This window comes from Anomaloglossus baeobatrachus, chromosome 7, assembly GCF_048569485.1.
Source record: "Anomaloglossus baeobatrachus isolate aAnoBae1 chromosome 7, aAnoBae1.hap1, whole genome shotgun sequence".
In the NCBI taxonomy this organism is placed as follows: domain Eukaryota; kingdom Metazoa; phylum Chordata; class Amphibia; order Anura; family Aromobatidae; genus Anomaloglossus; species Anomaloglossus baeobatrachus.
In genome coordinates, this window is record NC_134359.1 from 99809946 (window position 1) to 99836453 (window position 26508).

The following is a 26508-nucleotide window of genomic DNA, read 5'->3' on the forward strand; positions in this document are numbered from 1 at the left end:
TGCGACTACTGCAATTTTATGCAGGTCAGGGCCTCCTCAGGTCCAAGACAACAATCTGTTGAGGGGACAGCAAGGGACCACGAAGAGCCCTAATACACAGGCAGATCCAGATTACAATCTATTTGACATTTACATATTATATTATAACATAATTACATTTTATTTTATTACAATGCAGGTGCTTGGGAAATGACTGTAATACACTTGCCTTGCCTTGGGCACTGATGGTAACCCACACTACGCCACTATTTAGCATACCTAGAAGACTCTAGTCTACCCCCATCTGTCCCCTTACCATGATGTTTTGGTTAATTTTCCACACCTCCTTCGTGTATAATACAGTTTAGCTAAAGAAGGAACCTGCATAGGTTCTCGTCAACTAATAATGGGGTTGGAGCTAGGTCTGGGCTCAATCTCTCCTAGGGATCCATGAAAGCTTTGTAAGTTGCCTATGTATTGTGAACACCTTTGATCCAGGTTCCTACAGACAAAATAAAGATGTCAAAGGATACATACTGTAAACAAATGAAAATGACCTCAACCAAGGACGTGCGAGTTTATTTTTATGTTAGTTTTATATAAAAAGTGATCTCTCTACCTTCCCGACAATTGTGCCTGACAATGCTGTAAAAATGTAATCTGTCGAATTCCTCAATCTAGAAAGCAATTTATAGTTCTGGAGATAGAGTGTTTGTTCCTGTAATGAACATCTAATATCTTTGTAGGCAGCAAAGTGTTAACAGTGGAGAATTCTGAAAAAAAAAAAAGGTAAATGTCTACCGGTGACTTTCTGACTTACAGGAAGCGGAGAAGAGCACTATTGGGAAGTAGCCATTTTCCAACATTTTATAGGTCTTTACAGTATTTTAGTACAATAATTTATTACTCCCGAAATCAATATTATTAATTCAGTGAGGTGATGTCTTTCATTTAAACCCTTTCATACCACATTTGTTTTTGAAGTTAAGAATTGAGAAAACTTTTTTTTTTACTTTTTATGGTTGTAATTCACGATTTTGTGAATACATAATTAAATTATTAGATTTTATTTATATAGGTGAAAAATAAAGAAACCGCTATTCTATCATCATTATTTTTTTTTTCTGTTCTTACTAAGAGGTAAAAATAACATGTTATCTTTATTCTACAGGTTGGTATAAATAAGTCAAAATAGACATAAAATGTACCTAAGAACTAACAGGCAGGTAGAGGATACCTACCTGCCTGCTGTGCCCGTCACCATTCTCTCTTGGCACAGAGCGGTCACAGGCCGTTACTGCCAGCGATTCAGTGGCTTCCACTGACCTCACACGGCTTTTGTCTTCCGCTCTGTTGATGACTGCCGACATCATGCCAATTGGCAGCCAGCTCCCTGCTGCTTACCTGCAGGGAGCCGGCTATCCATCAGCATGATGCTGGCAGTTGCCCCATTAACAGAGCAACCTGGAAGAAGAACACCAACTCTGTTGACGTTAAGAAGCTGAATCTCCGGCAGGAGTGGGCGCTGTCCGCTCTTTAGCTGCCGCTGTGTAGAACAGGCAGATAGTTAGAAACTACCTGCCTGTTAAGTTTTAGGCCAATAGAAAAAAAAATAATAATAATAACTTGGACAACCTCTTTAAAGTTTATATTTTAGTACTTTTGTGCAATAAAAACATAACTTATGGGGGGGGGGAAGCCATTTAAGTGTAGCTGTATATTTTCAGAGATATAATTTCATTTTTTATTGTATATATATATATACATATAATAAACTTGAAATTATATATATATATATATATATATATATATATAGAATTTCAAGTTTATTTTTTTGTTGTTAGAGGGCTGTAAAACAAGCCCATGCATTTCCACTATTGTTTCCCATGTTTGATTCTTCTGATGTTTATATTCGGTAAATTTAACGTTATTGTATAGGTCATTATTATTGCATCAGTAGCAAATGATGAACTAGTTAGACAGATAATAATCAAAAACTGTTTAGGATTTTTTTTTTAGGGCCCTTGGGGGTTTGAAGGAGAAGTCTTTTATTGCTTCTACAGTGCTTAAAAATACATAGTTTTTAAAAAGCATTGAATGCTAGTGTTACACTGACAAGCAAACGATTAGCCCATGCCTCCAAGAAGGCTTAATAGGCAGATGCTTATGGCACGTCTGATGGCTCAGCCCTCACCAATTATGGAATGTGCGGAAGGGTGAGAGAGGGTAGGCAATAAGCTAACAGAGGGAACCCTCATCCTATGTCAAACACCTTAGATTCCAAGATCCCTATTGACCATGTCATCTAAGGGGTTCAATTATAGGAGTCAAGCTTCACTAGCATCCAATCAGGGCAGCTGCCCACTCTGAAATGGCAGCACATGAAAACATGCCTCTTACCCCTTGTTTGGTACCATCGGGTCAGTGTGTCACGAAAGAGATTGGTACAACTAGTGATTTTTTTTCAATGGTACAAGACAAGGGTTAATCAGCTGCTAATAAAAAGCACACAACAACAACAACAGTCACTAAACCTTTAAGGACCACATGTAATTTCTGCCTTAAGAACACAGCACAATTTTTTATCAGTCTTTTGAAAACCATAATTTTTTTTTTCTATTCATTTTTTTATATGAGGGTTTGTTTTTTTGCAGGACACATTTTTCAATTACATCATGTTTGGGTACATATAACTTGTTAATTCAATTTTGATAAACTCATTAAGAACATGCTGACATTTTTTGTGCTTTAAAATTGTGTGCCATTCACCATGTGGCATAAGTAACATGTTACCCTTACTTGTGTTCCTGTATGATTATGGACATAATAATAAAACCTAAAATCTGTATGTTTTTCTAATTTTGCACAATAAAAATATAAAAAAATATATATTTTTGGCTGCTGAACATACAACCCTTAGCTCACCTTGTATTCCACATTTTAGGGGGTGATATTAACAAAAGATAGCAATTCAGTAGTTATTTTTTTAGTGTTCAGTATGTGCATTAATTGACATGTCACTGTATCCTGCTGGTTGACACAATTACAGTGATAAAAATAAACAAATTGGTTATATTTTACTACTTTTGCACAATAAAATCACTTAAAAAATAATTTTGTGTGTCACCAGTTTTTGAGACCAATAACTTTTTAACTTTTTCAGGAAACATTACGGTGTGTTTTTTTTTTTTTTGTGTGGCAAGATATAGCTTTAATTAGTAAGAGAGCTGGACTGGGACAAAAAAGAAGCTCTGGCACACAAACCTCACCAGCCCACATAATAGGAGGCCGAGACTGCAGTATGTACATCACAGGAGGCCATAATTACAGAATATACATAACAGGAGGCCAAGGCTGCGCAATATACATCATATGAGACGGAGACTGCAGCATATACATAACAGGAAGCGGAGACTGCATTATATACATCATAGGAGGCCGAGACAGTGGTATATACACAGTAGGAGTCCGATACTGCGGTATATACATAACAGGAGGCCGAAACTGCGGTATACAACATAGGACGCCAAGACTGCGGTATATACATAACAGGTACCTGAGACTTCTGTATACTTCATATGAGGCTGAGATTGCGGTATATACATAACAGGAGGCATAGACTGTGGTATATACATGGCAGGAGGCATAGACTGCGGTATATACATACAAATAGGCTAAGAATATCTGTGTATACATCAGAGGAGGCCGAGACTGCAGTATATACATAACAGGAGGCTGAGACTATGGTATATACATAACAGGAGGCTGAAACTGCAGAATATATCATAGGAGACTGAGACTGCTGTATACATCATAGGAAGCAGAGTCTGCGGTATATACATAACAGGAGTCTGAGACCGTGGTATATACACTATAGGAGACTGAGAGTGCGATATTTATATAACAGGATGGCAAGACTGCGGAATATAAATATAGGAGGCAGAGACTGCGGTATATACACGATAGGAGGCAGAGATTGCGGAATGTACATAACAGAAGGCTGAGATTGCTGTATACATTATAGGGGCCAAAACATCGGTATATAAAGAGCAGGAAGCTGTTAATCCTGGATAATCATAGGAAACAGAGACAGTGGCATATGCATAACAGGAGGCAGAGACTGAGTTATATAAATCATACGAGGCAGAGACTGTGGTATTTACATAACAGGAGGCCGAGACTGAAGTATATACATCATACGAGGCATACACTGCGGTATATACATAACAGGTGGCCAACGTTCGTAATGATTTTACAAAAGAAATTATTACAAAAACCCAAGAGCTGACAGCTCAGACTCTAAAGGCCACAGTATGTTAACTACTCAAGATAATGAAAGTACAATTAGAAAAAGACTAGACAGGTATAGCTTGTTAGAAAGGTTTCCAGGAGAGAGCCTCTTGTTTCTCAAAAGAACATTGCAACATGGCTACATTATACTATTATCCATCATGCAATACCATAAGGGATGCGACTGATAGGGCCCAAATTTACTCTGCAACAGGACAACGATAAACATGCAGCCTGTGTATTTAAGAACTAACTTCAACATTATGAAGAAATCGGAGTCCTGGAAGTGATGACCTCAACAGCCCTGATCGCAACACCATCGAATCTGCCTGTGATCACATAAAAAGAGAGAAGAATTTACTTCAACATACATTCAGAGAAGATTTGTGGTTAGTTCTCCAAGATGTTTACAACCATCTCCCTGCTGAGTCCTTTTAAAAACTGAATGCAACTGTACCTAGAAGAATTGATGCCGTTTTGAAAACAACAGGTGAGCACACCAAATATCAATTTGATTTAGATTTCTCTATTCACTGACAAAGATTTGTTTATTCAATTTGTATTGAGCTAATCAATAAAAATAAACTATTATCATTTCTATTTTTGAAAGCACTTATGTTTCAGAAGTTATTTTCCCCAACACATGCCTCAAACTTTTACACCGTACTGTGTGTATATATTTTTCCTTCAGAATAATTTTTTTAACGTTTTTACTTGAATCTGTGATATAGTATTGAACTATATAGTGTAACTGATGTTCTCCTATGGAGTGCATAGGAAAAGTAAGATGGCAACCATGGGGTTAATGTCAATGGGAGCTGATGCAAAAGTGCACTAGAAATTAGGCCATTTAAATGCGGATGTCAGGGATTCACTGTTGCATTTAAATAGCTAAACAGCTATTGGAGCTAGCTCCGGTTGCTACTTTGTTTGGTTTGTTACAAGCAAATTCTGCCTGTGTAACACTGCCAGCTCAGTATGCAGCGGACTCAGCTCATGAGCCTGCTAGAAGCCCTGTGCGCACGCTGCGGATTTACAGCGGATTTTGCTGCGGATTTGCTGCAGAAAATGTCTCTAATGTTGCTGCAGTCATTCCCCAGCAAATCCTATGGGTTTTAAAAAAATGCTGGTCGCAAACTGCGTTTTTTTTATGCTCACGGATTTACCCACGGATTTTTCACTGCGGAATTAATGTGCATGTCACTTCTTTTCCGCAGGTACCTGCGTTTTTTGCCATAGATAATGATAAAAATCCGCGGTGACCAATTTGCGGTAAATCCGCGGCAAATCGCGGCAAAAACGCGGGTGCGGTTTTACCGCGTTCGGCAAATCGCGGCAAAAACGCGGGTGCGGTTTTACCGCGTTTTTTACCGTGGGTGCGGGATTCTTTCAGAGGGTCCTGTATTTTCTTAAGAAAACGACACTTACTAGTGCGCACATAGCCTTATACATCCCACACACGTCCTTTGGCGCAAATGTAATTCACAGGTAGTCAATAGGTTATATGCTCATAGTTTCTCATTGTGCCTCCATGATACTGTTTTCTATATTGAAAGAACTTTCCCTTGTAACACCCCTTACAGGAGTGAAAGTTACATAACCAGAATGTATCAAAATGTGAGAATTGTACCCAAACCTATATTTTTTTTTTTTAACTTTGTTAATAGTTATAATATATTGATTAAATCTATTGCAAATATGAGGTCTGAAACTTGGACCATTCGCCTCTCCTCACAAATGCTAAATACTTCTCTATATGAAATCATGGCGTATTCTAGGTTCTTTTTCAACCCTATACTGTGCTGTTCCTTTGTGATTCCTCTACCATAACTGAGTATTACCATACCGAGGTGAATCGCTACACATTTTAAAGAGAATGTCCACTACTTGGACAAACCCTACTTATTCTCCTTGTTCACCCCCATAACAATAAATAAGCCTCTATTTGATTCAGGTGTGGCCACAGTTCCAGCGATGTGAAAGTCACGTTCCCAGGGCCCACGTGACATTGTTGTGACATGAGGGCCCTGCGACAAATCAACACCGGCTTCCTTCACCCCGCCTTCGGACATTTGAGGAGGAAGCCATCGCAGCGCTCACATCCTGTTCCGGGCGCTGATTGGTCTCGGGGCTTGTGTGTCATAAAAATATCACATAAGCCCTGGAAACGTAACTTCAGACATCACTGGAACAGCGGCCGCATCGTAAATGTGTATAGGCTTATTTATTTTTGCGGAGGTGAACAAGGGGCATGAGAAGGGATTGGCCATGTAGTGAACATCCTCTTTAACAATGGAACACATTATTTTGACTGATAACACTCAGTTTCTTCATAATTTTTTGGGCAAATTCACAGAGAAATAGTACAATGCAATTCTAAATAAAAGTTATTACAGAACTGTAAATGTATGGAGAATACAAGTACTGGAACAGACATTGCAGCCTATCATTGAGCATCAAGATACCTATTCCAAGTTATTGTCTTCTTGTACCGCTGCTCCCCTGACAGAATAATTATAAATCACAGCTACTGTGAAGGTAATAACAAGTGACCTCCTACTGTTCCAAAATCAATCTACGTTTGTTTCAAGCCCCAGATTTGTAGCTTCTATTATACATGCTAGCAATAAAATAGGTCTAGGCCAAATCACTGCTCATTACAAAAGAGCTATATCTTCAAGCGCTAGTGGAAGATGACCTTAATTCACATTGAAACCAACCAATAACTGCCTAAAGCTCAACACCAAGCATGGCAGAGCGAAACATCATAGGAAAGGATTGATGCATGACTTTAATGGTGAAAGGCAAGTCTCAAGTTTAGAGACAGAAAATTCTTAATGCTCCCTGACACATCTGTGTGTTGCAGGCGGCAAAACTTGAAATGGCATTTCTCAGGAGAGTGCGTGTCCTCTCATCACTTCCAAGAAGTAGCATGGCCTGAGGCTTTCCCTGCTCATAGACAGGATCAGGGTGTGATCTCAGATGACTCGGAGTCTTCACAAGTTCATTGTAAGGAGTCAGAAAATGGAGTTATGTACCACCTCAGTCCTTGAATCCTTCAGATTAGAGTAAATTACGTTATATATTCAGCCATTATGTCATTGCACTTAGCAGCTCGTCTTTAGATAACAGGCTTCACTGGCCCTTGAGACCTGTAAAATTGAAATCTTTGCAAATATGTGGCCTTCAAAGGTTCACATTCAGCTATATTGTTTGTGGTCTGTTTTGAGTTGGCTGAAGATAGAATATGCTTTGTACAGAATAGATTACTGAAGATGAGTGCAGTGAAACTCTTATACAAGTTAGGACAAGGCTGAACGTGATGAGCACAACTTGTGATATGGAGAGACAAATAATAGCAAGTGGAAGCCAGCAGTTCTGAGGAGTTCTGTAAGGATTCCCTGAGACTGAAGTAATACAAGGCTTACCTGGACGAATGTACATAAATATAATAAGGAACCAATTTTAAAAAAAAAAAAGAAAAACTTGAGCAAGTTCAGAGAAGAGCTACCAGGATGCTGAGCGGACTGCAAACTATGTCCTACGAGGAACAGTTAAAGATCTGGGAATGTTTAGCTTCCAAAAAGAAGGCTGAGAGGAGACTTAAAAAGCGGTCTACAAATATCTGAAGGGATGTCACAGTGTAGAGAGATCATGCTTATTCCCATTTCCACATGGAAACACGAGAAGCAAAGGAATGAATCTGAAATGGAGAAGATACAGATTAGATATTAGAAAAATCTTTTTGACAGTGAGGGTGATCAATGAGGGGAACAGGCTGCCATGAGAGGTGGGGAGTTCTACTTCAATGGAAGTCTTCAGAGGCTGGACAGGCATCTGTCTGAGATGGTTTAGTGAAAGCAGGGGGTTGAAAACGATGACCTTGGAGGGTCCTTCCAACTCGAACATTCTATGATACTAGGATATGCATATACAATGGTCTACTATTATGTAATTGTTCTCAGAACCCCTACTTATAGCAGAGGGAAGAATTTAAATAATGAGAATATCTTTCCGATTGCAGAATCCTGGGTATATTTCACTGGTGGATCCTCTAAGCAGCACTTGGTTTGGCAGTGGGATGTAGAATCTAAAGAACCTCCACATTATTTGTCCTACCCTCCATAAACAAGTGTGGATTTTTCTGTTTAGATACCTAGGTCATGGTACACAAGTAGTGTACCGCCCCGCGGGCTCGGCTGCGACCGCCGAGCCGCTCGGATCCGTGCTTGTACTATAGGTGGTGGCTCGAGCCTCTCACGGACCCGGGGGTCACGTCGCTCTGCAAGGGAGTTGGCGCTACACGCGGGGATTTGGGTGAGAAGTTCCACGGCCGTGCCGCGGTGGTTTGGGATGTTAGATCGTGACGCCACCCACGGGTTGTGGTGATTGTAGACACCACCGCTGTGGTGAAGGTATGGGGGCTCCCAGGAGCGGTGTAATGGTGCAGCTAGGTGTTGACCCCTCCGTGGGTAGAAGGGTGTTGGTCCCGGGGCCCGGTAGGCAAGGGCCAGGGTGCAGGGTGAAGTGTTGCAGTGCAGTGCGGTGCGGTGCCCGATGGCACTGATGTACTCACTCTGACACAAGAAACTGGAGTCTCTGGTAAACCAAACGGAGTGATGAACGGGGCCTGCAGCCGGATGCAGCTTCTCCCAGAATAGGTTGGTGGTTTCCGCCTTTCTCCTGCACCTCTGTGTGTAAATGTTTTACTCCTATGCCTAGACACCGGTAGTCCGCTCCCCGACTTGTATATGCCGTAGGAGCCTGTTTGCCTGCAGACGCTGGCCCTTTGGGTCTCTATGCCTTGGCGGTGGCTTTACCCTGTATGATTGGGCTGTTGTCTTCTAACGGGACTTATGTGGGATAGGTCCTTAAGTCCAGTCTGCAATCAGTTGATTCGACTCGGCCCTGTCGGTTCAGGGCTTTGTACTGGGTCTGAGTACCCTGCCTGATGCTCCAGTATCCAGTTGGCTACCCGGTTCAGTTCCGGCGGGCCACTACCCTGTCCCGGTCCCTTACGGTTCCACCAGTCGTCTTCCCGGTCTCCTGCAGGCGGCCACCACCGTCTGCCTCCTTGACAATGGTGACTGGACCCGGACCCAGCCACCTGGTAGTCTCTTGGCAGCCTGGACACAGGACTGCCCGTGAACTTGTCTGCCCTACACCTCCTCCAGACTACTCTCTCCTAGAACTTGACTACTTGTTTTCCCGCCTCCAGGCCTGTGAACTCCTCGGTGGGCGGAGCCAACTGCCTGACTCCGCCCCCTGGTGTGGATATCAAACCTGGAGGGTCGTGACAAGGCTTTTAGTTTGACTGGTGTCACCTAACTGGGAGGGGGTGTGGTGTTGTGTGTGACTACCTGGGACGACCCAACTAGTCCGGGGCGTCACAGTAGTCACTGATAGGGGGATGAAGGATGAACACAAGTTTGAAAAGGAACATAGCCAAAAAGTTATACAAGGAAAAAGATCAACATGCAGCACGTTAAGGGAAAAGGCAGATACACGGTCAGTAGACAATCCAGGGATTTATAGGGAAGGTGACATTTAGAAAAAATACTTATTGTTTAAATACAATTGTGATTTTATTCTCAATGTTTTTATTTTCACATGATTTTTTTTTTTTTTTTTTTTTAGAAAACCTCCCAGAAACTATTATTTGCAATTTTCACGCTGGCCACTAGGGTGCCTATAGACAAACATAACCTGTCCTTTCAGCAACAGTTTTCAAAAGTTTCACTATCAGCAGAAGCAGGATTACAAATACAGGCAATATATCTCTATAATGGTGCTAATGCAAGATCCGTCATTCATAGCAGTAATGTGAAAGGTCACCCTGATCCTCCTCCCTTCACAATGACTTTTGCACATGCTTATTAGATGCTTCAATACAAAAGATAGCGTCAGGGTCTGACCATTGTTGCCATATTCCAGACCTTGTGTTGGATCTTCCCAATGACACAGGATCTGCACTGTTCAGCTCAGCCAGTCTCCTGTTGGTGGCTGTCAGCTCACATCTCAGGTTAGTGACCTCCTGGCTTGCAGACCCAAAAGTTTCAGCAGTTTAAAGCAACACACCGGGGCAATGTAAAAAAAATAAAATTACATATCCTGAAAAAGGTGAGTATGGTGCGCAAAAATTACCTGCCAGATTCCCTTTAATTCAAACACAAGTATTTATCAGTTTGCAAGTGAAAAACATAGATTACATTTAAGTGTGATTAGAGATGGTAAGCCTGAATATTAGAAGAGTTGTAGCTTTGTCTCTTCTGGGACTTAGTCATATCCATACAGGGAGATATAGCGTTAATTGTTGTGTGGCTTGGGTGGTCCTGAGATCCTGCTGTCCACTTCTAGTTATAGGTTGACTTGCTCCTTAAGAAGTGATCCATATCATGCTTCTGGCGACCTGTAGAAATTCCTGATTTTGACCACGGCTTGTTTTTTTTACTACTATTCTGCCTTGTGATTTAGTTCCTGTATTTACCTCATGGTTTTGACATCGTAACTAGACCATTCTTCTTGCCAGCTTACACCAACGAATAGCAGCAATATCTGTGGCTCCAGCCTAGGGATCCCTGTTAAGTCCAGATCCCTGTATAACTGATAAAGGGAGAAGGCCAGGGTAACCTTTGGAATCTGGAATATGAAGTAGCATGTGCCAAGACTGTTCGTGGTAGCCCTCTTTAGGGATGCCAAGTGGCCATAGACAGTGCTCCCATTACAGATCACTAATTAATTAGAGAATTAGCTACAGGCCCAATGTCACTCTGGAGAAGCTGAAGAGATCCACAAATCAGGTGGGAGAATCTGTTCACAGAACTATTAGTCATATACACCACAAATCTGGCCTACAAGTTGAAAGAAGAAAGCCATTTTTTGAAAGCAAACCATAAAACGTCACATTTGCAGTTTGCAAAAAGTCATGTGGAGGACACAGCAAGCATGTGGAAGAAGGTCTGATGAGAACAAAGTAAAATGTTTTGGGTTGAATACAAAACGCTTTATGTGGCAGAAAACTAACACTCTGAAAACACCATCCCCACTGTCAGACATGCTTGGAGCAGCAAAATGCTGTGGGGAGGTTTTTCTTCAGCATGGACAGGGAAGCTAGTCAGAGCTGATGAGCAGATGGATAAAGGTAAATACAGGGCAATCTTGTAGGAAAACCTGTTCAAATGCTGCAAATGAATAGACTGGGGCAGAGGTTCACCTTCCAATAGAAGAACCACCCCAAACATACTGCTAGAGCTAAAACTGAATGATTTAAATCAAAGAATAATCATGTTTTTGAATGGTACAGTCAAAGTCCAGAACTAAATCCCATTGAGAATCTGTGTGAAGACTTGAAAATTGCTGTTCACAGGTGATCTCCATCCGATCTCACTGAGCTAGAGATACAGTACAGACCAGAAGTTTGGACACACCTTCTTATCTCTAGAACAACTATTAAGAGGAGACTTTGTGCAGCAGGCCTTCATGGTAAAATAGCTGCTAAGAAACAACTTCTAAGGGCAGGCAACAAGCAGAAGAGTATTGTTTGGGCTAAAGAACACAAGGAATGGACATTAGACCAGTGGAAATCTGTGCTTTGGCCTGATGAGTCCAAATTTGAGAACCTTGGATCCAACCACCGTGTCTGTGATACCAATGTGATATGACTGAAGTTTGAATGACTATTAGATAGGGATCATAATCAAAAGATAGGAGTGATCCCAGATGCAAGACAGTGTCTTTGTAGAAAAGGTGAACGGATGGACTCTACATGCCTGGTTCCCACCATGAAGCATGGCGGAGGAGGTGTGATGGTGTGGTGGTGCTTTGCTGGTGACACTGTTGGGGATTTATTCAAAATTGAAGGCATACTAAACCAGCATGGCTACCACAGCATCTTGCAGCGGCATGCTATTCCATCTGGTTTGTGTTTAGTTGGACCATCATTTATATTTCAACAGGACAATGACCCCAAACACACCTCCAGGCTGTGTAAGGGCTATTTGACTAAGAAGGAGAGTGATTGGGTGCTGTGATGGGGTGCTACGCCAGATGACCTGGTCTCCACAGTCACCAGACCTGAACCCAATCGAGATGGTTTGGGGTGAGCTGGACCGCAGAGTGAAGGCAAAAGGGCCAACAAGTGCTAAGCATCTCTGGGAACTCCTTCAAGACTGTTGGAAAACCATTTCCGGTGACTACCTCTTGAAGCTCATCAAGAGAATGCCAAGTGTGCAAAGCAGTAATCAAAGCAAAAGGTGGCTACTTGGAAGAACCTAGAATATAAGACATATTTTCAGTTGTTACACACTTTTTTAAGTATTTCATTCCACATGTTTTCATTCATAGTTTTGATGTCTTCAATGTGAATCTACAATTTTTAGAGTCATGAAAATAAAGAAAACTCTTTGAATGAGAAGGTGTGTCCAAACTTTTGGTCTGTACTGTATATTACAAAGAAGAATGGGCAAAAATTTCAGTCTTTAGATGTGTAAAGTTGAGAGACATAGCCCTAAAGACTTGCAGCAGTAACTGCAGAAAAAGGTGGTCCTACAAAGATTTGAGTCAGGGAGGCAGAACACAAATTCACATCACAATTTTCAGATTTATATTTTTAAAATATTTAGAAAACCATGTATCATTTCCTTTACATTTCACAAATACTTGCTACTTTGGGTTGGAACATCATATAAAATCCCAATGAAATACATTGAAGTTTGTGTATATCGTGAAAAAAGGGGGGAAGTTCATGTGGTATGAATACTTTTTCAAGGCACTGTATGCACATAAATGTGTATTAGATGTGCATGAGTTCCTCCAATACACTTCCATCTAACTTTATAACAGGGTTCTATCACCTGGTGACCCAGCGGAGAGGTGGCTGGAATTCCCATACAAATTAATGGGAAATCCAACCACTTCTCCACTGACAGTGATGCATGTTCTCGAGACAGATGCAGGTCCCAGCAGTGGGACCATCATCTATTACACATTTATGGCATATGCTTTGGATGTGCCATTCATGTATGAGATGGGAATACCTCCTTAAGTACAATTTTCTGTAAAAGCTTTACTGCAGAAAACCATATTCCATAATGAATATAAATAACACTGTGTGAAGTGTAATGAGTTGCGCAGACATAAATTACATTTTTTTTTGTAATTTCTTTCAGTGTATTTCCAAAGCTTGAGCCTTCCTGATATCAAGAGTTTGAGAAATCATAAGGCACAATTCAGACCTATCGCTCATCACTCAAAATACATGACAAAATGTAAACAAATAGATAGCACTAGTGAGACAATCATTAAATCTGGACATTTCTGCATTTATCCGCCTACCCACAGACAGCGTGTTAGAATTAGGCTAGCATAAAGAAAGGCAAAATCAATTTCTAGTTTTACAAGGAGATTTAGAAGCGCAGCTGGACATGCGAGCAAAAGTCACTCCAAAGGTTTTACAGCTGTAATTTGCAAGAAATGATTGTTGGTTTAGGTTGTTCAGATAGATTGTGGAATGATGTTCTTTGCTTGGGGACAGATTTATCATACTTAGCATCTTTCAGCTTGTTTACATATGAAGAAGAGACAGGAGCAGGCGAGATAACTGGAGCCATCACTATATTAGGCTAGGATAGTCATATAAAGGATTTGTCATGTATCTTTCCATGCCTTTAGGCTATGAACTGGGTAATAGAGGATTTCCTTCACTCATTCTAATGGACTAGGTAGAGCTTTGATCTTAAACATTTGACAAAGCAAAAATGGAGCTTATGCACATTGTAAAATCTTTCTTAATACATGGTATTTTCGCTAATTTTGTGACATTCGGTATATAGCATAGATGTGTGTATTAATATGACAGCAAACACAGCAGGTATGGAGAAACTAGAGGTAAGGGTACTGTCCTGGTTAGCTGATTTAGGGATATGACCAGATAGAAGGAACACTTGTGAAGATTCCCTCCCCAAGTCAACTTGTCATTTATGGAAAAGCAACTGGAATGAGATTATGGGCAAACAAGTAATGCCCTTCACTCCTTCACTTGAGATAGCTGTAGGCCGAAAGATGGTTCAGACTAACATTCAACCGGCAGGTATCTGGTCTAATTCCTCCATACACAGGAGCTCTCACTACGCAAGCGCTATTGTCTCCTCTACGAAACATCTGAGAGTTGGGGCCTCACATTAGACCGTCAGATGAATCCATAGAGAGTGACGAGTTCAGCCTATATGTTACTCTAAGGTGTTTGGGGGTCTTTTGGGTGCAGTTAGACAGGTCTATCCAAGCCTATTAAGAAGTACTGAACAACTATACATAAGTTGTTTAGCAGTCGTTTACTGACCCGTATACACATGCAGACAAAACTGTTGGATCAAGTGTTAATATGATTATTCTGTTTCTATACAGCAAAATATTATCGAAAGCACATGTCCTGTCTACATAAACTGATATACTGCTTGCACATATGATCTAATCACCTGGCGAGCAAGCATATTACCATGATCGCCAGAATGGAAATGAGCGTTCTTATGAATCAATTCTTGCCTCTGTCTAAAAGGACTTTATCAAGTTCTTCTGTCAAAAGTGGTTAGTTGTGTGGTAGAGCCAGGCGCTGTCAGATATGGGTCCCTTTTTAATATTGACGATGTGAATCCCTTGTATTTATGCAAAGAGTTAAGCAGGCTTTACAAACTGCGATATCGGTCCCGATATCGCTAGTGTGGGTACCCGCCCCCATCTGTTGTGCGACACGGGCAAATCGCTGCCCGTGCCGCACAACATCGCCCAGACCCATCACACATACTTACCTGCCCGGCGACATCGCTGTGACCGGCGAACCGCCTCCTTTCTAAGGGGGCGGTCCGTGCGGCGTCACAGCGACGTCACTGAGCGGCCGCCCAATAGAAGCGGAGGGGCGGAGATGAGTGGGACGTAACATCCCGCCCACCTCCTTCCTTTCGCATAGCGGCCGGGAGGCAGGTAAGGAGAGCTTCCTCGTTCCTGCGGTGTCACACGGAGCGATGTGTGCTGCCGCAGGAACGAGGAACAACTTTGTTACTGCTACAGTAAAGATTTTTGAGAATGGACCCCCATGTCACCGATGAGCGATTTTGCACGTTTTTGCAACGATGCAAAATCGCTCATCAGTGTCACACGCAACGGCATCGCTAATGCGGCCGGATGTGCGTCACCAATTCCGTGACCCCAACGAGTTCGCATTAGCGATGTCGTAGCGTGTAAAGCCCCCTTTAGTCAGAGCCACATATTAAACCCCTATGGAAATTCGATCAGTCATAATCCCTTTGAAGTACAGTAGAACCTTGGATTAACAGTAACTTGGTTTGAGAGTGTTTTGCAAGACAAGCAAAGCTTTTTACAAATTTGTAACCTGGTTTAAGAGCAATGATTTGCAATAAGAGCAAATTCCCACCGTGGTCACTTCCGATTCTGTCCTCTTACCCCGTTCTGACCTGCTCGGAGGTGCTTTGTGTATACCTACTGGAGGTAACTTTCTGTACACAAATGTACTGTATGCTATATACAAAAAGAGAAAATTTCCAGCATCCAAAGTCCAGCGTTATAAAAAATCCATAACTTTATTATCAAAAATAGAAATCACTTCATGTTAAAACATAGATCCATTGTACCAATCAAAGAGGACAGGTTTCGGATATCATCCTTTTTCAACAGATGTATAAGAGATGTTGAATAAAGATGATATCCGAAACATGTCCTCTTTGATTGCTACAATAAATGTAAGTAATTTCTAGTTTTGATAATAAAGTTATGGACTTTTTATAACTCTGGACTTTGGATGCTTGGATGCTCTCTTTTTGGATCTATATTTGGATTTTTGGTCGAAATCTGTTTTGGGACCACAAGCTTCCAAGTACCTCCTGATTGTACGAGATTGGGGGAGTTCAAAAGTTCTGGTTTTTGTACTGTATACTATATACAGTATACCATTGTACTGTACAGTGTACTATATAGCATGTCTATCACTTTGCATTTGTCTATACAGTTTTGTACTTCCTGCTAACCAGTACAGCACATTGCTTGTACTGTAATCTGCCTGTGCAGTATACCTACCCCACATTTGTTTAGTTCTGCCATTATTTTGGAGAGAATAGATTTGGGGTGTGGGTTTTTTTGTGTGTATTGTACTAGAGTAAAGGTTGTCATATTTATACATCTTTTCTTTCCATAGTGCACCTCCCGCACACCAACAATTCTATTGCAAGATAATGTACAGTTTAATTTATTTTATATGTTTTTACTGCGCAGTATTTTGTATCAGTTCACTGTAATAATTTTATATGAATACAGTACCTTATATTGTATTACTGTAATAAGTTTGTATAAATACTGTAAATATTTTGGGGTTGTGGAACAAATTATCTGTGGTTCAATTATTTCCTATGGGAAAATGTACCTTGATATAAGAGTAACTTGGTTTAAGAGCACACTGCCGGAACTAATTATGCTCGTAATCCAAGGTTCCACTGTATAACATAAAAAGGGTCTGACATGAAGGCAACTCATGCCCATATTATTATTATCATAGCGCCATTTATTCAATGACGCTTTACATGTGAAAAGGGGTATATATAATAGGGTAAAGTACAATAATCATAACTTATACAAGGCACAGACTGGTACAGGAGGAGTGAGGACCCTGCTCACGTTGGCTTACAATCTATCATATGGCCTATTAAGGTGGGTAATGTTCAAAAAAACAGAAGCCGTCCTCCTCCAATGAGTAAAAAAAAATAAAGTTCCTTTATTAGTGCATATACAATGGCAACATTTCAGTTCCTCAGGGAACCTTTCTTCAATAGACATTAAGAACCTGTTTCTCTCCACCTTCTAGGTAGATATTAAGGAGGGTGTTCCCCACTCCCATTTATGAACTAAAATAGATAGACATTTTGTAATAGCGGCCCTATTCTGGCAGACGTCAAGGGAACTGCTCATTTGAAGAAACACTTGGGTGATCTGCCGGTGAATAATGTGCATCCGCTGTATAGCTGTGTTACTGGGAGAAAATAACGTTATATTCTCCCAACAGCCGCTCGTTTCGAGTCATCCAGGTAGTGCACAGAGCAATTACAGTCGCCGCTCACTGGCACATTGACTTCTACTTTGGTCTCATCTGACCTGATCACCTTGGTAGCTGTGTCCCCTAAATTGCTTTTTGCAGGACTTCTTATGTCTTGCCTACAAAAAATGGCTTTTCTAATTGCTACTCTTCCATAAGGGCAGATTTGTCGAGTATGTGACAAAGGGCTCACTCACATGGCTGTAGATTCTCTCATGTGAGAGAATTGGGCAGATTATGCTATTGACACTCAGATCAGAGTTTGAGCTGAGTGTCAGTTTACTGTAAACCAATTTTCTTACATGACAGGTGCAGAGAAGATACATGCTGCAGAGCCGGCTGTCAATCAATGTGCTGAGGAGTGATCACAGCCGCAACCGCTCCCTGCACAGCTTCAATAACTGGACATGAGCAGCTGCAGGGAGAATAGAAATTCATTTTCTCCTCACTGCTCCAGTAAGCCGGCTACACAAGATATAGATGCAGTTTACCTGCAGATTACACCTATATCTGCAGGTAAGTAGCCTTTCTCAATTTGACAGGATCCCTTTAAGCATTTGTAGTTTAATCATGAATCTATTCTGCCCTTGCTAGTTAATGGTTCAGCTCTCCAAAATCATTGAATATGGGTCTACTAAGATGATACAGTAGTATGTATTCCTGATACTGGTACAATTGTATTACTTATTGCTGGTTGTGTCTCCCCCTGTGCTACGGCACATGATTTTTCAGTCACCCCCTCATTCTCCCCATTTACTTATCTCAAAGAGTAATTGACTTTTTGCCTTGTATAACATGCAAATAAAAACTTAGCTGGCGTTACATAGTAAGCTTCGCTGGCCTGTGCCCGACCCCAGCTCTGCCAGTGACGGTGATATGTGACCTATATACAGCGCACATTAGGTAAATAACTAGGTATAAATCTGAACATTGAATATAATAAATTGTACCGCTAATGCATTATTTGATCATTATCTGTGTCAGGTTACAATGGCAAATATACGAAAACCATATGTTGTCAGTTATCACTTCTCGGAATATAAACACTCACGTAAAGATTAGCGTAATTTAGTTGGCACAGAAAATGTTCCATCTCTCCATTATATTCATTTTTATATTAGTAGTGAAGGTTAGAAGCTACTTTTTACTTATCATCCATCTAGCACATAGAGTTTCTACATTATAGAGATAGGCATTACGCAATCTTTGCAGCCGCCTGGAAATAAATCACAGGAGAACTTAGCACCTACATCAATTTGATATTGCAAATCAGTTTGTTGCAGCAAAAGTAATTACGGCGCATGGTTGCAGCATTAAAAATGGTATGGGCATGACCACTTGGTTCTTATTGACCAAGAATTCTAAAATCAGACTATACTACTGTAGAACCTATAAATGGTGTAACTGCTTAATAAACTGATTTAGGTATGGTTCTCATTTTCATAGTATAAAAATTCCCTAGGAAGGCATTACTGACGTGTACAGCTGTAACGCTCGCCTCTATTGGGGCGAGCAGTAGTAGGAGTGGACTCACTGGACAACAAGGGGGACCCAGGCTTACCCCGATGTGCGAGGGGCTTAACTAAGCGACCACCAAGGTAGACAGCAGGTGCCACTCCCAGGCAGTGTCCTGGACTGTGGTAGCTGACCCCCAGGACAGGGAACGCAAGGATGGACACAGGTGCAAGTAGGTACAGTCTAGTGCAGACAGATGCAGTGGGGAAGGTTGAAGTATGGTACGCTGGGCACAACAGGGTCACACAGACATAGGAAGGTGGACTCAGGTATAGGCAATGGAACAGGAGTACAGGACCTGTCAGCTAGCTAGCAGATGGATAAATTGACTAGCTAAAGGCATTATGCAGACACCTCCCCTAGTGGGAGGATAATTTAAGTACCTAGTGCCTCTCAACCACAGACTGAGAGGCACATAAAAGAAATGGCAAGCCGGCCCTTTAATAGCAGGGGAGGCGCTCGCGCACCTTAAGCGCATTCACAGAGGACCTGTGAGACTTGCACAGGCCCCGAGAGGATGTGGCAGAGGAGCACAAGGACAACCATGAGAGTGAGGGGTAGGACGTGTCTGGCCAGGACAGTGAGTGAGTCAACATCCCAGCTGGGGAGAAGAAGGATAATGCCAGCGCTGCAACAGTATTGTGTTCAAGAAGGACACAGTAGAACTTAACATCATGACAGAGTCATTAAATGAAGTCATCAATATAAATCACTGCACCTCACTGATACTATTAGCGCATCAGAATAGATGCAGTAGGGTACGTATCAACGATGAGTTTTACTCGCGTTTTTTATGCTACATATTTTCGCTGAGTCAAAAATGCAACTTTTTACAGTACAAAGTGGATGGGATTCATAGAAATCTCATGTCCACTGTGCTTTTTTTATGCTGAGTAAACTCACACAAGATTCACTTTTCCAAACTGCAGTTTGCCGTTAGTTTGGCCAACAGTGATTAGCCGATTCACATATGAAAGTGTTTGTGTTGAGACTTTTTTAATAAAATCTACAAATGACTAGTCATTGCAAAAGGTGTCGATTACAAGAATATCAAGATTAAAGGGGTGGTTCACCCATTTTTTTTATTCTCTCTATCAGTGTAACTTGCTATTTCAGTTGTCTTCTTAATTGCCTTCTATTTCCATTTCTGGCACTGAGCGGCACAATCCTCCTCATTCAGTGCCAATCACATGAACCCCGGGTGCTGTGGCCTCTGGTATCCGCTGACGTCACGTCTTCTTTCGGGCTCTGAAAGTTGACATTACATCAGCAGCTGCAGTTGCCTCTGGTCTTTAGTGACTGTGCTGTGGGCGGTGACTACCGCACGTCACAGCCCAGCATCAAGAGGAGGGCTTACCAATCCTGCAGCTGTGTGCGGGGGCCAGCAGCAGGAGCTAGAGGAGAGGAGAAGGACTCATGTCGGGTGAGTATGTTATCACACTGGGGTGGGGGTGGGAGGGTGAACAGAGCACAGTGTGTGTGTGCAAAGGATTATGGGAGTTGTAGGAACTGAACCCAGGAAGCCAGGAGAGAGATTAACCCCATCAGAGCTGGAGCCAACAGTGAGGATGTGCTGCTACAGCATGATAAAAGGTAATATTGCTGAAATAACATAATAGATGTGTGGAGAGGCCCATAATAGCATGATTTAGGAGAAGAATAAAAATCAGCTTTAGTAACTGGTCAACTTCATTAATAAAAAATATTCTACTTCTGGATTGAGAACTTTTGGAAGTTATGTACAATTTCAGGCACATAAATACTTGGTGAGGCCTGAAACACACATCCGTGAAACACGTGCGTGTTTGGTCCGTTTCCGTGTATACTGGAGACACGGCCAAACGTGCACCAATGTTACTATATCTCAGCGGTTACAATTGCGTTTTTGGTTATCTCCGTGAGTCCGTCTCCGTGATGCGTTTTTTGATCCGTGTCTCACGCCAGCATGTCCGTTTTCTGCATGCAACACGCAGCACGGACCCAATGAAAGTCAATGGGTCTGTGCGCACGTCCGAGTGACACGGACGCATCTCTGTTTGCTCCCTGTACGTTTTGTGCTTTTTTCATGTGATGTCGGTCTTTTTTCTTTTTCTGTTTCGTTCTCTCTCTCAGCCCGTCGGTCGGTCTCTATGTCTGTCGGTCGGTCTCTGTGTCTTATCTGTCCCTCTAGCTGTCTGTCGGTCAGTTCCCCCCCCTCTCTCATACTTACCATTCCTCGATCTCCGGCGCGGCGCTGCACGGCTGTTATAATAACTCCGGCGGCTTTTACTATTTTGAAAAAGCCGGCCGCCCATTAATCAATCTCGTATTCCCTGCTTTCCCCGCCCACCGGCGCCTGTGATTGGTTGCAGTCACACACGCCCACCACGCTGAGTGACAGCTGTCTCACTGCACCCAATCACAGCAGCCGGTGGGCGTGTCTATACTGTGCAGTGAAATAAATAAATAATTAAAAAAACCGGCGTGTGGTCCCCCCCCATTTTAATACCAGCCAGATAAAGCCATACGGCTGAAGGCTGGTATTCTCAGGATGGGGAGCTCCACGTTATGGGGAGCCCCCCACCCTAACAATATCAGTCAGCAGCCGCCCAGAATTGCCGCATACATTATATGCGACAGTTCTGGGGCTGTACCCGGCTCTTCCCGATTTACCCTGGTGCGTTGGCAAATCGGGGTAATAAGGAGTTATTGGCAGCCCATAGCTGCCAATAAGTCCTAGATTAATCATGTCAGGCGTCTATGAGACACCCTCCATGATTAATCTGTAAGTGACAGTAAAAAAACACACACCCGAAAAATCCTTTATTAGAAATAAAAAACACAAACAAATTCCCTCATTACCAATTTATTAACCCCGACAAACCCTCCATGTCCGGCGTAATCCACGGACTCCAGCGTCGCTTCCAGCTCTGCTGCATGGAGGTGACAGGAGCAGCAGAAGACACCGCCGCTCCGGTCACCTCCACACAGCTAATGAGATGAGTAGCGCGATCAGCTGCTGTCAGTCAGGTAACTCGCGGCCACCGCTGGATCCAGCGGTGGCCGCGGGTAACCTCAGTGACAGCAGCTGATCGCGCTACTCATCTCATTAGCTGTGTATAGCTGACCGGAGCGGCGGTGTCTTCTGCTGCTCCTGTCACCTCCATGCAGCAGAGCTGGAAGCGACGCTGGAGTCCGTGGATTACGCCGGACATGGAGTGTTTGTCGGGGTTAATAAATTGGTAATGAGGGAATTTGTTTGTGTTTTTTATTTCTAATAAAGGATTTTTTCGGGTGTGTGTGTTTTTTTACTGTCACTTACAGATTAATCATGGAGGGTGTCTCATAGATGCCTGACATGATTAATCTAGGACTTATTGGCAGCTAAGGGCTGCCAATAACTCCTTATTACCCCGATTTGCCAACGCACCAGGGTAAATCGGGAAGAGCCGGGTACAGCCCCAGAACTGTCGCATATAATGTATGCGGCAATTCTGGGCGGCTGCTGACTGATATTGTTAGGCTGGGGGGCTCCCCATAACGTGGAGCTCCCCATCCTGAGAATACCAGCCTTCAGCCGTATGGCTTTATCTGGCTGGTATTAAAATGGGGGGGACCGCACGCCGTTTTTTTTAATTATTTATTTATTTATTTCACTGCACAGTATAGACACGCCCACCGGCTGCTGTGATTGGGTGCAGTGAGACAGCTGTCACTCAGCGTGGTGGGCGTGTGTGACTGCAACCAATCACAGGCGCCGGTGGGCGGGGAAAGCAGGGAATACGAGATTGTTTAATGAGCGGCCGGCTTTTTCAAATTAGAAAAAGCCGCCGGAACAGTGTGAATGCCGTGCAGCGCCGGTGATCGGGGAACGGTGAGTATGAGAGAGGGGGGGACACTTCAGTCACTCGGGGGATTAGCGGTCACCGGTGAATCCTTCACAGGTGACCGCTAATCAGTACACGGCACAAAGACAGAGCCGCGGCATGAGAATGAAGTCGGGTGAAGTTCACCCGAGTTCATTCTCATCCCGCTACTCTGTCTTCCGACATGTAGTAACGACATTTTGCATCACACACGTACATTTCACACGGACAACACACACACGTCAGTTATTTCACTCACGCACACACGGACATTCCACACGCACATACGGCTAGCATACGGGATACACACGCAGGCCACACATACCATAAAAACGGACCTAAAAAACGGAAAACGGACCCGAAAAACGGCCCATTTTACACGGACGTGGTTTTCACGGATGTGTGGCGGAGGCCTTAAAAAGATTTATACATATACAGTGCCTTGAAAAACTATTCATGGACTTAAATTAATTTTGGGAGGATTTTATGTGTTATACCAACACAAAGTAGCAAGTATTTGTGAAGGGTAAAGAAAATTATTCATGGTTTTCTAAATATTTAAAAAATATATATCTGAACATTGTGACGTCCATTTGTATTCAAGTCAAATCTTTGCAAGAACACAATTCTCTGCAATTTTATGCTGCAAGTCTTTTGGGGAATGTCTCTACCAGCTTTGAACATCTACAGGCTGAGATTTTTGGCAATTCTTCTTTGCAAAATAGCTCAAGCTCATTGTGATTGGATGGAGAGTGTCAATGAACAGCAATTTTCAAGTATTGGCACAGATTCTCTTAGGGATATGGTCTAGACTGTGACTTGGCCATTCACACACGTAAAAATAGCAACAAGAGGAGGAATAAATATCCTCCCAAAATTAAGTATTACTTACAGCAAAGATGGGCTGCAGTGTATACATCGCCCAGGCCAAAATCTAATACTCTACCAGGATACAGCTAAACCCCCACTAAAATGGAGGCATCACAGGTGCAGGAGGAGCCAATCACACACCACGTCCATGGAATGGAGGGGGCGATTCCTAGATGATAAAACTGCACACTGATAGCTTGCATAGAGCGCTGTTCACACTTGCAGATACATAGTCACAAGCTCGCAGCCTATTAGGTGACGCCCATACTATTAGATCAGGCGGGCTGTCAAGCCGTACCCCACCTGTGTATCATGCAGGGACAGGAACTCTAAGCAATTGCTTCCCTCCATTCCATGGAGGTGTGTGTGTGATTTGCTCCTCCTGCACGTGTGATGCCTCCACTTAGTGGGGGTTTAGCTGTATCCTGGTAGAGTATTCGTTTTTGGCCTGGGCGATGTACACACTGCAGCCCATCTTTGCTGTAAGTAATACTTAATCTTTGGTGGATATTTATTCCTTTTCTTGTTGCTATTTTTATATTTAGTGTAGGGACCTACAAGCATGAGATTCCCGTGACGAGGGTTGTAAGCTTCCGTTTTATGGCCATAAATACCAACTAAAACCTCATATTTTGTTGCACAGGATACAGCCAGGCCACTTTCTGTTGGGCCTTGCATTTTAGAGTTTCTGTCCCTGCATGATACACAGGTGGGGTACGGCTTGGTAGCCCGCATGATCTAATAGTATGGGCGTCACCTAATAGGCTGCGGGCTTGTGATTGTGTTATCTGCATGTGTGAACAGCGCTCTATGCAAGCCATCAGTGTGCAGTTTTATCATCCAGCAGTCGCCCCCTCCATTCCATGGAAGTGTGTGATTTGCTCCTCCTGCACCTGTGATGCCTCCATTTAGTGGGGGCTTAGCTGTATCCTGCTGGAGTATTAGTTTTTGGCCAGGGTGATGTACACACTGCAGCCCATCTTTGCTGCAAGTAATACTTAATTTTTGGAGGATATTTATTCCTCTTCTTGTTGCTATTTTATATTTTTTATATTTAATGTAGGCACCTACAAGCATGAGGTCCCGTGACCAAGGTTGTAGGCTTCATCAGGGACCATCTGATGAAGATAAAAGCGAAACGTATGTAGGAGCACAAGGGGGTGACACAAAGCACAGTCTCAGATTAGTAAGCATTGCTTCATCAATTTAAACCATTTTGCACTTGCATAATTGTATTAATTAAACGTTTATTTAATTGTCTGGTGGATAGGGGGTAGGACTTCGCAGCACTAGGCACTTTTTATCTGGTTCACACTACTGCAGGATGTATTGGGTAAAGTTTCTGATGAATCTGATGAAACACTAGGCAATTTACCTGCAAGTTTATGTTGGTTGATACATTTTGAGTGTTTATAATATTTTATATTTATTTAATACATTTTGAGTGTTTATAATATTCTATATTTAATTATTTGTTGCAATTATACTACTATAAAATTGTGTTCTTATAATATTTATATCCTGGCACTTTTGGCAATAATTATTAGTGGGTTTTTTAAGCTTTATTCTAATATTTGGTTGATTAATATATATGGCACTTTTTATTATATAAATTATACTTAATATTTTTCACTTGAATAATTAATATTTTTCTAACACTTTATATATCACAGTTATTTTTATTATTTTTTTTAGGGTAGTGGTTGGGTTATCATTAACTAGCAAGTGCTAAGCCACTGCCACACTATAAATAAATATAATATATTTTCACTATAAAATCTATTTTAGATTAAGTTAATATAGTTTATGAATTTTTTCACATTATTTAAATATTTGATGAATTTTGCCCATTTGTAATATTTATTACCTATGCTCCCCAGATTAATTACATATGGTCTTATATTTATATTTATGCTGTGCACTTCCTATAAATGGATGTCTGTTATTTTTCTGATACTCTAACTGTGGATGTTATGATATCCCCTTAATTTTGTATTTTAGCACTTGCTATATATTATTTTATGATACTCTGTTTTGGATATATGTTTTTTAAAATTAAAATATAAATAAAATAATTTTTGGGCATAATACCTTGTTTTGGTTGTTTTTGAGCAATCCCTGTGTTGTGATTTTAGTTTTGGTGAGTTTTTTGCCCAAAAAGTAAATTTTTAGCATTATCTATAAGAGAACTTTTGTATTTAATATGTATAAATGCAGTCTAATAGTTGTCCTGTGGACAGATTCTCCCAGCTGAGCTGTAGATCTCTGCAGCTCCTCTAGAGTGATCATGGGCCTCTTGGTTGCATTTCTAATAAGTGTTCTCCTTGTTTGCGATGTGAGTTTAGATGGACGGCCATGTCTTGGTAGGTTTGCAGTTGTGCCAAATTCTGTGAAATGTTCAGAGAATGTTCTATTTTTTAAAACCCAAGGCCTAAGACACACGGCATGAAAATCAGAGCGAGTGGAATGCGATAAAACATTGCATTCCACTCGGACCAATATTAGCCTGTGTGTAAGCGCCCATGGGCGATTATTTTCTCAGCCCTAATCGGACCAAGAAAACAATCGCAGCATGCTGCGACTGTAATGCGTTCCTGGTTTCTCTCGTACCCATTCAAGTCTATGGGCGAGAGAAAAATCGCACTGCACTCGCAGTACCGTGGTGTACCGTGAGTGCAGGGCGAGAATGGCAATAGCCAGCAACGGAGGAGTGAGGGAGATAAATCCCTCCCCTCCTCAGAGCCAACCCTTTCCCCGCAGCTGAGGTCCGATCGCATGATCGGACCTCATTCGAGTGACACTCGCATGACACTCGGCTCCCGCTATGCTGCCAGCGTGAACCGAGCGTCATGCGAGGATCGGAGTAGATCCCCGTGTGGCCCCAGCCTAACCCTGCTTTACTCTTCTCCATAACTT

At 42.1% G+C, this 26508-nt stretch overlaps 1 protein-coding gene across 3 annotated transcripts in view; it reads right to left on the reverse strand.

The window, feature by feature from the left end:
* Nucleotides 1–26508, reverse strand: part of VWC2L (von Willebrand factor C domain containing 2 like) — a 268255-nt gene that overhangs the window by 116810 nt on the left and 124937 nt on the right. The window lies entirely within an intron of this gene.